The sequence below is a fragment of the Arctopsyche grandis genome, chromosome 9 (assembly GCF_051622035.1).
Source record: "Arctopsyche grandis isolate Sample6627 chromosome 9, ASM5162203v2, whole genome shotgun sequence".
Lineage (NCBI taxonomy): Eukaryota > Metazoa > Arthropoda > Insecta > Trichoptera > Hydropsychidae > Arctopsyche > Arctopsyche grandis.
In genome coordinates, this window is record NC_135363.1 from 30,085,022 (window position 1) to 30,098,395 (window position 13,374).

Consider the following 13,374-nt stretch of genomic DNA (forward strand, 5'->3'; position numbering starts at 1 on the left):
ATATACGTTACAGTCCAAGTGTTTATTCCGGTTAATTCATGAACCTACTAGTTTGTTCATACATGAACTATAGATAATAGTTAAAGTGCTAAAAGTCAAAAGCTATCATCAAATACATTCCCACCAGGTGTCACATGAAACTTGATCAATTATTTAAAATGGGAAAACCTGCGGAAGCTGCATTACAACGTTGCTGTAATTCCCATTTATGTTACAGCCGTGGATACGCACATACACGTTACAATCCAAGGGTGTAACGTTACACTTGGATTGTAACATATACATTATTAAGTATAAAAAAAGGCACGCATATTCAAAGCTTGAGTCTACCTAGGCATACCGTGCCATACGATTCCGTGTGTTTGCGCTTTTATCCTCACCATTGGTGGACCATGCACAAAAGTTTGACACACCTGCAGTTGAATTTCAATGAGACAACATACCTGTGTAAGTACATATGTATAATAGATACGTTAACGTGGAGCCCACCTTCACATTGAGAACTTGTGTCATAATCAGGTTTGTCCAGTTATCACGATCCAAACTACCATTACTGAAAAATAACAGCTATTTGGCAGTGACTTTCTGACCAGTAATGAGTACGAGGAAAAATCGAAACTCAAATCAGGTATGTACTTACTAATCGAAAATTTTATCTACATATGTACTTGCATATTAACTATAAACACCTGGTGCACTTTGGAATATTGATAATTATACTTTATTCATGTATTAAACATATATACATATGTATATAAAAAAAACTATTGCAATAAAACTATGTACCGAACTTCGTCCGTTCATAAATAATTCGAAGTACGATTTCGAGAAAGAAATTCAAATTTTAAATTACTATTTTTTTAAAATTTACATTTAAATACATATAAATATTTGTAAATAGTGGATATAGTGGATAGAGTAAAGAGATTGAAATGGCAAAGGGGCGGCCCACGTGAACAGAAGAATGAACGGAAGGTGGACAAAAGAAGTGCTTGAATGGTACCCGAGAGAATGCAAAAGGGTAAAAGGAAGACCGCAAAGAAAATGGGTAGACGAAATTAGGAAATGTGTTTGGTGAGATGGATGAGAGCTGCGCAAAACAGAGACGAGTAGAAGAGTCGTGTTGGAGAGGCCTTCATCCAGCAGTGGATGGTGAATGGCTGTAAATGATGATGATGATTTAAGTATATATAGAATTTAAGTATACACTTACCAGGAATGCTTAACAGGTAAACCCCAATGCGAAATAGGTCAAGGTTGCCAATTTGTTGGAATCGATCCAAATGAAAATCAGATAAATTGGCAAACTCTGATAGGAAACGATCGACCTGGAGTCACATATTCAAAGTCTGGCCAGCGGCACCAGCGGGATTGAACCTGTGATCACTCGGTTTAAAGCAATACATGCTAACCACTAATCTATGCTGCTACATATAAAAAAGATTATTTACTGTTCGTAAAGACTTTCGATTAAGGCACTCTGTCAACTGACATCACACTGATTGTTCGTACAGACGTTACGACGAAAAAGCGCAGTTTGTTTAAACAGAAATGACTTTTTATCAAGTGCACGAATGCGTGCACCTAGTTACTAGTATGTTATAATATACTAAATTAATTGCTAAATTTTTTAAGAGCAGGTGAAAGTTAAGAGACAATGGTCTAAGCTAGAGTACAATGAGATATTTCATATAACGATGGCGTATTATAAAAACGTGGGTGAGCCACGCACGACAGAAGTGTAATCTTGAGATGATATGGAAATAGAAAATGGAGGATAACCAAAAAAGGTGCACATGCGCAACTCTTATTATTTGTTTCATGCAAAAATTTTTTCCTCTAAAAGTTGTCGAACTTTTCAAAGAAACCGATTGTCTGCTTTGGTCGGTGAGTGTTTCGTAACATCGACGACTTCCTGTATGATTTCGCTAGTCTTTGCGTCGTTTTTTTAGTTATTTACATACGCTACATACGAAATCGTGTCCGTGTCGGTGTTGAAAAGGTTAAGCCCAACCGGCCTTGTTTTGTTCAAACTCGGGCCGCGATCAGTACAATACGGCCCAAATCAGGCTAGATTTAGCATTCCTGAACGATATCCGCCTCCTTTCCAAACCTTAAATGACCAGCACGTTAAATCACATCCCTACTTTTTCTTAAAAAATATGGAACGCATCCCTACTTTTTTTCTACTTAAGTCAAGTATTTATTTTATGCAGCATCCCGTGGAACGCATCTATCACATAAACAGAGACCTGCACGTATACATTGGAACCGTATTAGTGACCAATAATTGTAAATATCTTAGACTTATCGAGGGGAGAAAATATAAAAAAATACTCCTCCGTGAGATAAGAACGATGTCGTATACAAAATGCTATAAACTGTCGGTTTACATAGTGGACAAACAAGCAGACATTAATATTTATACATAGAATGATTGTTTACTTTAATATAAACTATTAGTGAAGTAAAATATTGTAACGTACGCCGCGGATTAAGCGAATAGAATCCCAGAGACTATGTGACCGTTCAAAGATTATCTGTAACGGATATCTGTTAACGGATTAACTAAATGCATACCGTGCGACTGGTATAAGTGGGTTTTAAGGATTAGCGACAAGCTAAGTGCATGAAACAATGATTGCACTTCTCATACCGTGGGAATACATATCCGAATACGTGACTATACAGTAGGTAAACAGATTAGACGTCCTGAGAGATCTACCCCTTATAAGGCGGTACGTAAGCGATCTCAGGTCATTCTGGACTTAGCAGTGACACTGCGTGTATCTCCTTAATCATCAATAAATGCTGTGAAACGACTGTTGGCCTTTTAGTTGGATCCTCCACCCACCCCTACGGAACAATATATATTATATATAATATATGTATATGAGAGATATGAGAGCCTATAATGCAAATTTTATAAGATATAGTGTATAAAAGATGAAGTTACAGGTGTTTAAACAATTAAAATCTGACAAAACGAGTGGGGGGGGGCGAAAAGTCAAACATATAAGGCTACAGGCTAGTGGCAAAGGGTTAGCTGCCACCGTCTCCAAAATTTTTGAATTCTTAAACGTGTTTATTACGATTATATTTCACCATCGAACTAGCGGAAGGAATTGAAATCTCTATCGGCGGCCAAACCTCGCAAAATGGCAAAGTTTCAAAGCGATCGGAAGAATATGTAGGAAGTTCGTCAGACTGATTGGCGGGGTGAAACTTAGTAAAACCTTGTAATAAAAAAGTTTAATAATGATGGGGGGTATATTGGATTTTCGTGATAAGGGATGATTACTGAGATAATCGTCCATTTCCTCGATCAGGTCATCGCTGAAGGGTGAACGTGTCAATTGCAAGGTGACCCTATCGGTTGCTTCTACATACATACATATATCGAGGGTTAAGGGTCTCGACCCATATGTGTACTAGGTCACAAAGAACCAACAAGGTAGTAGTATAACGACCCTAGAGATAACGAACCGATAAAGGCGAATCGTTCGATGAAAATAATAAAAAAAAAAACCACCTCGATTTAGAAACAATAATTATGCCACAAAGATAATAAACCGCTTAATTTACGATAAAATCAATATTACTAACTTGATTTATAAAAAAAGCTTATATTACATATGTATTACATTAATCCATAATAAATAACTCAACAGAGCATCCGTATATTTATTATTATTATACTACTCCATAATTATACATGTCATTCTCAAAATATAGAATATCGATATTTCGAATTGTACAAATACAGAGTATTCGAATTTTTAATGATGGTTGATAGTAATGGGCGTGTTCGTAGTTTCCAACTGTGATGGGCGTATCTTCATGACATTATTGAAGGTCTATTCATACTGACACAGCACAGACCAGCAACTGGTACATTATTTATGGAAACATTCATATGTTTCGTAGGTAATTGGACTATTCGTCACATTGGGATGGTCACAAAGACAATTTTTGCCATGAAAATCGCGAATACACAATATTTGGCACTCAAGTTCTCGTTACTATGATAGTTATCGTTAGTATGATGGACTTTTCGGCTGCCAGATGTTCCGTTATATAGATTTTAGTGACTTTGTGACGAGTAATTTGTGACCAGTAATCACCGAACCGTTTCGTAATGTGTGTAGACGTAACAGCAGTAGCCGACAAAATATGTTCATATTATTACAGCAGTGCATGTCGCCGTAACGTAATGTTGCGTGGCTTCCAGGATCGGAGAGAAAGACGCAGGAAGTTGTAGAAGTCGTTTATTCGTCTGCTCTTGTCGGCGCTCCAGGTCGGAAATGGTTTCCAATTCGAGAGCGCCCCATATTTATACATGTTTGGGCTCAACAACTATTGGTCGATGAGTCGGAAGATCCCATTGGCCGTTGCATACGGCTCATTTATTCGTAGAGGCCATTTTGGCGGGAACGAGAGATCAGGTGATATGCGCTAGTAAACCATCGGTCCACGAGCGCCACTCACCTAATCTCTACGTTACAGTATCAAGCAAAATGTTTTTTTTGGCCACTGTGGAAGTATTCACTCGCGGCGTGACGTCATAGTAGCTAGTGCACGCGTACTAATAAAGTGCGCATATGAAAATTTTCAAAAACGTCATATTGTGACAATATTGACTTGACGATACAACGCAAGCAAAATTGCGCCGTATCATCGCGCTCTGTGATGTATATGTAAGCCGATTTTGCCTTGCACTCGGCCAAAACTTGTCTGAACGTGCGCTACTGTATAGTATGAATAGAAGTAATATTTTTCGTATACTGCTGTGCCGGGCTATTGCCTTGCAGTGTTGGGTAGTATTAATTCGTACGATCTTATTATTTTGACGTTTCGAAGTTTATCCTATATGTATTTCTTCAAATATGGGAATCAAATTATCGATCATTGTCAAACCAATGTCATTACAAGGATAAAATATCACCGAAAATACGCCCAAGGGTGAGTTTTGCCCTGTATCGCGACAGTATAGATTAAGCGTGCTAGCGTTTTTTACGGATGCGGTGCATCCGCTCTAAAATCGCCAGACAAATTGAACGACAGATTAACGGACGGCTGCTTTAAATGCAATTCTAGTCTTCTCGAATGATAGATTGCACATCAGATGACGGGTAACCTTTCGATGTGCACAGATGCAATTATTAAAATGGTAATTATTAAAATTGAGTTGGATCTTTCAGGCGAGTTTAATAAGGCAAGATTCGATAAGTTCCGAATCTTGCCTTATTAAACTCGCCAGAAAGATCCAACTCAATTTTAATAATTGCATCTGTGCACATCGAAAGGTTACTCGTCATCTGATGTGCAATCTATCATTCGAGAAAACGAGAATTACGTTTAAAGCTGCCGTTCTGTTAATCTGGCGATTTTAGAGCGGATGCACCAAACCCATTTTTTACATGTGCAAAACTATCTAAAAAAAAGAAAAACACGCGCCACGTACAACTCTGTTATGAATGTAGAATAATATTAAAATTGTTTCTCAATCCTTAATTGGGATTCGCAAATAAGTTGGACAATTCATCGTGACGATCTAGCGCTTGTAGACTTGTAGCTACAAACTAGCAGGTGGTTTAAAAGGCACAACATATTACTTAATATATTTTTAGATATATGTATATATATGATATCAAATAGAAGATACCTCCAAAAATAAATGATCAAACTAAAGTTGGTTGATTTATTTTTGAAAATTGCTGACTACAATCGATAAGTCGAGAAGGTTGTCGTGTAGTCTTACAGAAGTGATTTTGTTGTATTGAATTTTGTAAGCCTTTTGTAGAAAATAAAGAAACATATTCAAGACAATTTTGATTTTTTTTTTTTGCATATAACAACCTCGAATAAAAACAAATATTTGGGATTGGACGTTGAACGCCAAGTATGAAAAAACGTATGCTTGGAATTAAAAAAATAAATCAAAAGTTAAATAAAATGTACATGAAGGTCAAAAAGAATGCAAGTAGATAAAGGCAGATAGTCTAAAAATTAAAATAAAAGATTAGAGAAACTTTCAATCAGTGATAATATTATATGCAACTAACTAATGATTTTTTTTTTTGAGAACCACTGTCGTGTAATTGTAATAAAAAACTCACTAACATAAAACTCAAATTGTGCAATAACATAATCTATACATAAATTTATCATGAAATTGCTTAAAAACAAAAGTATTACTTACGAATCATAATTACAATACATACGTATCGTTGCATATTAAGAGATACCATAAAACGAAAAAAAACATAAAATTACAATGATTGATTGACAAATGTAAGCAATCGAAAGATGATGACACATAGTCTTCTCACAACGCGAGATAACCATATTTTCTTCCAACATATTAACTTAAAAAAATTAAAAAAATACTTTCAGTAAACAAGTATGAACGCAGCGTGGAAAAAAAATTACATTTACACTAATAAAAAGCATGATTTTCGTCACGCACGACACGTTACGAAATCTCAGGTCATCGGATGCGAACACGTGTGAACTCCGGGGAGATGACGTCTTCGGCCAATACTGCTGAATGACATCAAGATACGGATGCAAAAGGGTCATACAAGTCAAGAAGGTGTTTGCTGCATTTGAATAACATATACGTCAGTGATTATTACACAGGAAAAATATCAATGATAATAATACAACGAGGTAAACAGTCTTGTTTGATTACTTAAAATAAAATCAAGGTTGTATAAGAAACGGCAAACTGGTCCTGTCCAGCGGTGCTCTGATAATACAACTTTCAATCGTCCTACCGAGTGAATGTAGAATAAATCAGGTAGTGGAATGTATTATTTAAAAATATCTATATATAGTGAGGTATACATATAATGAAAATAAAACGAAAGATTAATTTTAAACGGAATCATAATGAAGAGGAGTCGAAATTGAACTTTAATCTCATCTGATGTCAAACACAAATCCCCACACCTGCTAGTCGATGACGTAAAAAACACACTCGACCAAAGAGCGGCACCAGTTTGTGTAATGATGATGCAATTTCGAACTTTTCAATGTTAACTTTGAAAATAATTTAAATAAAAGCCTCACACTTCTGGTTATTACACTTCTCCCTTCCTCGATTATGGCACTAGAGAAGGATTTCATTGTATAATTCATCAGCAAGTTCTACATATGTGCGAAGCAAAGCTTAAAAACATTTTCCAAAGTAATGTCAGTTGTAATTAAAGTCATCAACTTCATAAATGAAAGAGGTCTTAAGAGGGCTGAACACCAGCGCCTTGTCCATACAAACGTATTACACTTCTCCCTTCCTCAATTATGGCACTTAAGAAATTATATTTTAATATGCTATGGATATCCACCATAGGCATGTTTCTGTGGTTTTATTTTTTGATTAGTTATTTTTTATAGGAGCTAGGAGCCGCCAAACATCTATAAAAGCGCCTCTTTTTTACACCCACTAAAAGAGTCCAGCGTGCTTATTTAATGGTTGATTTTTAAAAAATATACGAGCACACAAACATAAAAAATATCTTTCTCATACCGATGGTGAAATTTTTTTTTAAATTGGACCAGTTTCGGAGGAGAAAACTGGAGAATACGAAACCTCGATTTTGTCTAATTAAAATAGGTATTATCTGGTCGAAGCGCAACTGTCGCATTCACTCAATATATATATTGATATATATATATATATATATATATATATATATATATATATATATATATATATATATATATATATATATATATATATATATCAGTTCGCCGTCGTTCGTTGTCGATCGATGACGCATTCGCACCGTTATTAGCTCTTCCATAAATAATATTTAATTAAAGTACCTAAACGGTCTTAAAAAAAAAAAAAAAAAAAATCTGTCAACAAAGTTTGTTCCTGTTGTGCTATTTTTAATTCGTACTTATAAAATATACTCAATATACGCATAATAATTACAAAAAATATAAATTCAAGTTTCAAGTGGGTAGTCCATACATTCTCGTTCGCACAGTGAATTTCATAGATTGTCAACCTTTAGTTCAATTCAATTTGGCAATCATGCAGTGTTGTGCATCTTGTGAAACGCAATTTTCTAATGGTGTTCAATGTGCTAATTGTAAGAGGCATTACGATTTTAATTGTGCCAAAATTACTGAAGGCGGCTACAATAGATTGGGAGCTACTAAAAGGGCTACATGGAAGTGTCCACGATGCCGTAATCCACAAAGTCCTCAGTCTTTGACCGAGTCACCTTCGCCGTCATTGGGTACACTACTTAAGGAGATCCTTGATATCAAACGTAACATATCATGCCTGCCGTCGCTTGCAGAGGACATAAAAACGATAAAAACTGATATTAGCGACCTCAAAGCAACATGTGAATTTAACAGTTCAAAGATTATTGAGGCCGAAAGTAGGATAAGTGCAGTAGAGGATAAAGTGAAAGACATTGAGTCACTTCAGAATATTGTTGATGTATTACAAAATAAAATCGCAAGCAATGAACAGAGATTAAGGCTCAACAATGTTGAAATAAAAGGAATCCCTTGTAAAAATAATGAAAACGTCTTTAATATTTTTGACTCGATCTCCAAAACTGTAAATTGTAATATTCCAAAATCAGAAATTAATTATATCACAAGAGTTCCCACCCGCACTTCGGATAAACTACTTGTAGTGAGCTTCATCAATAGATATATTAAAGAAGACTTTGTTGCGACTACCCGTAAACACAAGAATCTCACAGTTAATGATATAGGTGTTGGTGTTGATAATACCAAAATCTACATAAATGATCAATTAACCATTGCCAATAAACAACTTTTGACCAAAACAAAATCCTATGCTAAAGATAAGGGGTTTCAATACGTCTGGGTAAGAAATTCAAACATACTTTTAAGAAAAAACTCCACTTCAAAGATTCTACACATAAAGACTTTGGACGACCTAAAAAAGATTATATAAATATTTTTTCAATGAATAAGCAATCAATTCTAATTTTTTATTTATATTTTTCTTACCTTCTCTTTTATGTGATAATTATATTTACCGATCCTGTTATTCTCTTCTCTATATTTTATATCTACATTTCTTACTTTATTTTTTACTGTATTTTCCACCATATTTTTTACTATATTTTCACTTTTATTAATAATAATTATTTGAATATAAATATTATTATCAAAGAATATACACTAACTAATTCCATATTTTATTTTACTAATACTTATTTCAATTCAATTGCTATCATCAATAATTGTTGTTTGATAATTGATTCTATATCTTCATTTATAATTACATATACTTGTACATGCAATTACATTTTTTACTGTAATTTCTTCCATACTTTTTGCTCTATTTATAACTATAGTTTCACTTCTATTATTGATTATTGTCTTAATATTAATATTATTGTTAAAGAATATAAACTGGTTAATTCCATATTTCACTTTGTTAATATATGTTCAGATTCATTTACTACCATCAATGATTATTATTTGAACAATAGTTCTATATCTTTGTTTATAATTATTGATGCATGATCATTTGTATACATATGTGTATGCTTACCTACGCATGTAGGCTTATACGTCTATCTTTACGCACTCTATCAATTCTGCCCATATATTATGGTTTTTGTTTTCATTATTAATTATTGGTTCTTTCTTATATTTCTAAACGCACTTTATTTTCAATTCTATTGTCAATTGTCATTGTTTATTATTATATTATGAACAAATACTTGCCAAAAAACTATATAATTCGCTTTATTAATTTTATTTTAACTCAATTGGTATCACGAGTGATGGTTTGCTCGGTAATTCCGTATCGCTTCTATGGATGCAAGTATGTATGTGTATATTTATATTCATATACACATAACTGCTGATATTTATGCTTCTGGATATCTACACGTCTATCACTACGTACTCATCAATTGCCAATTTCTATTTACGTTTTACAATTTATCTTATTTTTATTACATTGCTATATTTTATTCTGTGTACTTTCCATGTTCCTTATTTCCATGTGCTTTATTTTCCTACTCTTTTCTTATTTTAAATGTTTGAGCTTTTCTTTTTTTTACCTATATGTGAAAATTATTAATGGTTTACTTAACATAATTATATTTTTTTTACTATCAATCTATGTAACTTAATAAACTGTAAATTTTCCAAATAAATAAATAAATAAATAAATAAATATATATATATATATATATATATATATATATATATATATATATTGTCGCATTCACTCAATATATGTATATGTACATTCACTCAATATATATAAATAAATATATATATATATATATATATATATATATATATATCGAAGAAAGGAACGGCAACGAAATTAAGGTTTCAGGTATACATCCCTCTTAATTACTCAATTATATGTTATATTTAAACATTGCACAAAATAAAGTTTGATTTATTCCGATTTGTTTGAACTCATTTATAAGTTGCATATAATTATACGTATAAAAATGATCAAATCCGTCTATTAAATACATTTTTGATTTATTTTCTTAATATTGAATCGAATTGCATAACAATTCTTAGGCAGATGCAAGTAGAATAAATGAAAATTTTTAAGGAAACTTGATAATACAAAATTAAAAACAGTAGATTTGTATACCACACAAACAATAAGAATATTGTATTTGTAAAAAGATATATTGAGGGTGTGCAATAATATCTAAAATGACAAAGTTTTACTGTAAAAACATGATTTAAATTCAAGTTTAAATATTTTTCTGTACACGTACTACTGCTATGTATGTACATATAATAAACTTCGATTCGGAGAAAAAAAAGTTTGCTATATACATTAGTATGTGTATGTAAATATAGATAAATGCTTTCATTAATAATTTACAACATATTTCATCACTCCAAAGAAGCATATTTTTTTCCTCCCATTTTGTGTGGAACGATGACGAAATTAGCGTGTGATAAATATTTGCATTTATGCAGAAGTTATAAATAATAGAATCTGTACAAAATAGAAAAATCAAAGTTTGCGCAATGCGAGCATGGTCGAAATGAATCGCGTTAAAACCAAACAATCTGTCACAGGCAACTCGCACCTGTCAAATCGAAGAATCCTAACCTAAAACTGGGAACATAAAGAATCGAAACACTGACAAATATTAAAATAGATGGCAAGACAGGCGTTTCCGTTGCGAAAATTTCGCGGCAAACGAATAGCGCAGAGTGGAGTGGAGTGAGATCTTCGTCGAAACGATCGTCGCAATGAAAGTAGGCGGGTTGGGTCGGTCAGCTGAACATTTGCCGATGCGATGGCCGATACATTTCGCTTTCGCTTTCGCTGTCGAAGTAATCCTCGAATCTCACCTGTTCAGCGATCAACGGTCGGCTGTCGGTGGCCAGTGGTCAGAAGTCACGAGTCACGAACGAACGGCCACAAACGCAACACTTGACAGGAAACAGTGAGAGAGCGACCGGCAATAGAACGCACGTCACGGCCGCCATACGCCGTACGCGATCACTCGACGTTCGTCGTTCGTCGTTCGCTGGCGCATAACCTAAATCCGATTTTGTCGACCATGCCAAATTTCTGTTATTGTTTCAACGCGCCGGTGCTCCATCGATAAAAATCATTTCTAAGACTCAAAGTTACACGCAATATTTTCAGCATCTGCTTTTTCAATTATAGTATTTTCGTGTTTAATTTCAGAGAATACTATTAAATTTTAGCGTATAAACTTTTAGACATTGTTGTCAAAATGAAGATGAATTTCAATACTTTCAGTGATGTGTTGCTATGAGATTGCACCTGATCGATGGAGCCGATTGTTAAAATAATTTTAGTACATAGAGCTGATTTTTAAAATATAAAAACTAAGATTAAAGGTCTGTTCATACCTAGTCAGCACGTACCGACTTCAGCAGGTATCCAGCCGTACGAAAAGTATTCTTCGGTACATTTTGTATGGGTGTATTCATACCAACCGTCACGTTTACGCTACGGCAGGCTTACAGCAGTACCCGACATTTCCTGTTCATACCTTACAGCAACATCCGTCAACGTATCGTATCCGTTTTTTTTGGCCATCGTGGAAATATACACGCGAATTACGTGCCACGAGTCTGCCGCTTTGCTGTTTTGGACCAATTATCGATAGTGACATTTGACAGCTGTTCAATCTTTCGACATGGTTTTGGCACAAATATTTAAAAAAAATTTAAATCTTTTACGAAAATATTTACAAATTTTTGTCCATCATCCACAAGCTCCTTATACAGTGTCCAAAACTCTCCTTCGGTTTTTCTATTTTTTAATATGGGATGCACATCAAAACGCCTCCGTGCTTTTTTATTGCCTTCTTGAGCTTCTTCTTCCAACAACAGCGCGATTATACATAATTTTTCGTTCGATAAACGTCGAAACATTTTTACTGACTTGTATTCTGACGCATAGCTACGAATGCACGTGTATGCATTCATATTGCAAGTACTCGACAATACGACGTAAGCAATATTGCGCCGTATCGTCATGGCCTGTAATGTATAAGTAAGCCGATTTTGCCTTGCACTCGGCCAAATTGCTGTAAACGTGACGTGACCGCGACGTGTAGGTAGATATGAATAGAAATGTAATAAAATGACATATTTGAAACCGAGTCGTGCAGTGCTGAAAAGTATGAACAGACCTTTATATGTAAAAAAAATTCATGTTATTATGGGGGTAGGGGCGAGTGAGATGATTGTGTTGGTAATGCACAACTATTTATTTTGACATCCGGGAAGGAAGTAAATGCTTACCGGCCCAACACTGGCCAACCGATGGTTTTACGGTCAGTACCTCGGGGTTGCCATATTATTATTCAAAAATCAGTCGAAATCTTGAGATCGAATTTTTGATCCGATGAAAATGTTGTCACTCACTCTCGTCGGAGCCACCAAGAAAAAATCCATGCCCTAGTGTAGTATCGTAACTACGTATCCCTTCTGGTTATTTTCCATTACACATACATACATACGTATTCAAATTTTTTCAATTAGTGCAAGTCATTTATTTTGTTGAGTATATTAATTATTGGTTTTTGGCATGAAAATTCGCTATAATTTAAATTTTTATAAAATATGATCTGGGCCTTCTATATGTGAAAGTTTTGTGAATGCTTTTGTAAAACAATAAATTTTATGCATGTGTGACATGTCAATGATTTGTTGAATTTTCAAAAAAAAACAACAAAACAATACTCATATACATATAATGAGATGGTTTGTTGACCGTCTCGTACTCCGACGAAAGGGTCTCTCAGACTGTATTCGTTGGGGAAGTAGTAGCCTCATTTTGAGGGCTTTAATGGTCGAATCGTTGAGGATGTTCAGAGTTGTTAAGATGTCAGCTAT

The 13,374-nt window shown here is 34.3% G+C and overlaps 1 protein-coding gene across 1 annotated transcript in view; it reads right to left on the reverse strand.

The window, feature by feature from the left end:
* ATPCL (ATP-citrate synthase) overlaps positions 1–11,542 on the reverse strand; it is a 46,418-nt gene extending 34,876 nt beyond the window's left edge. The window contains exon 1 of the mRNA XM_077437914.1: positions 11,350–11,542. The gene's annotated coding sequence lies outside the window, so the exon portion shown is untranslated. The remainder of the gene's footprint in view (positions 1–11,349) is intronic.
* Between the last annotated feature and the right edge of the window lie 1,832 nt (positions 11,543–13,374).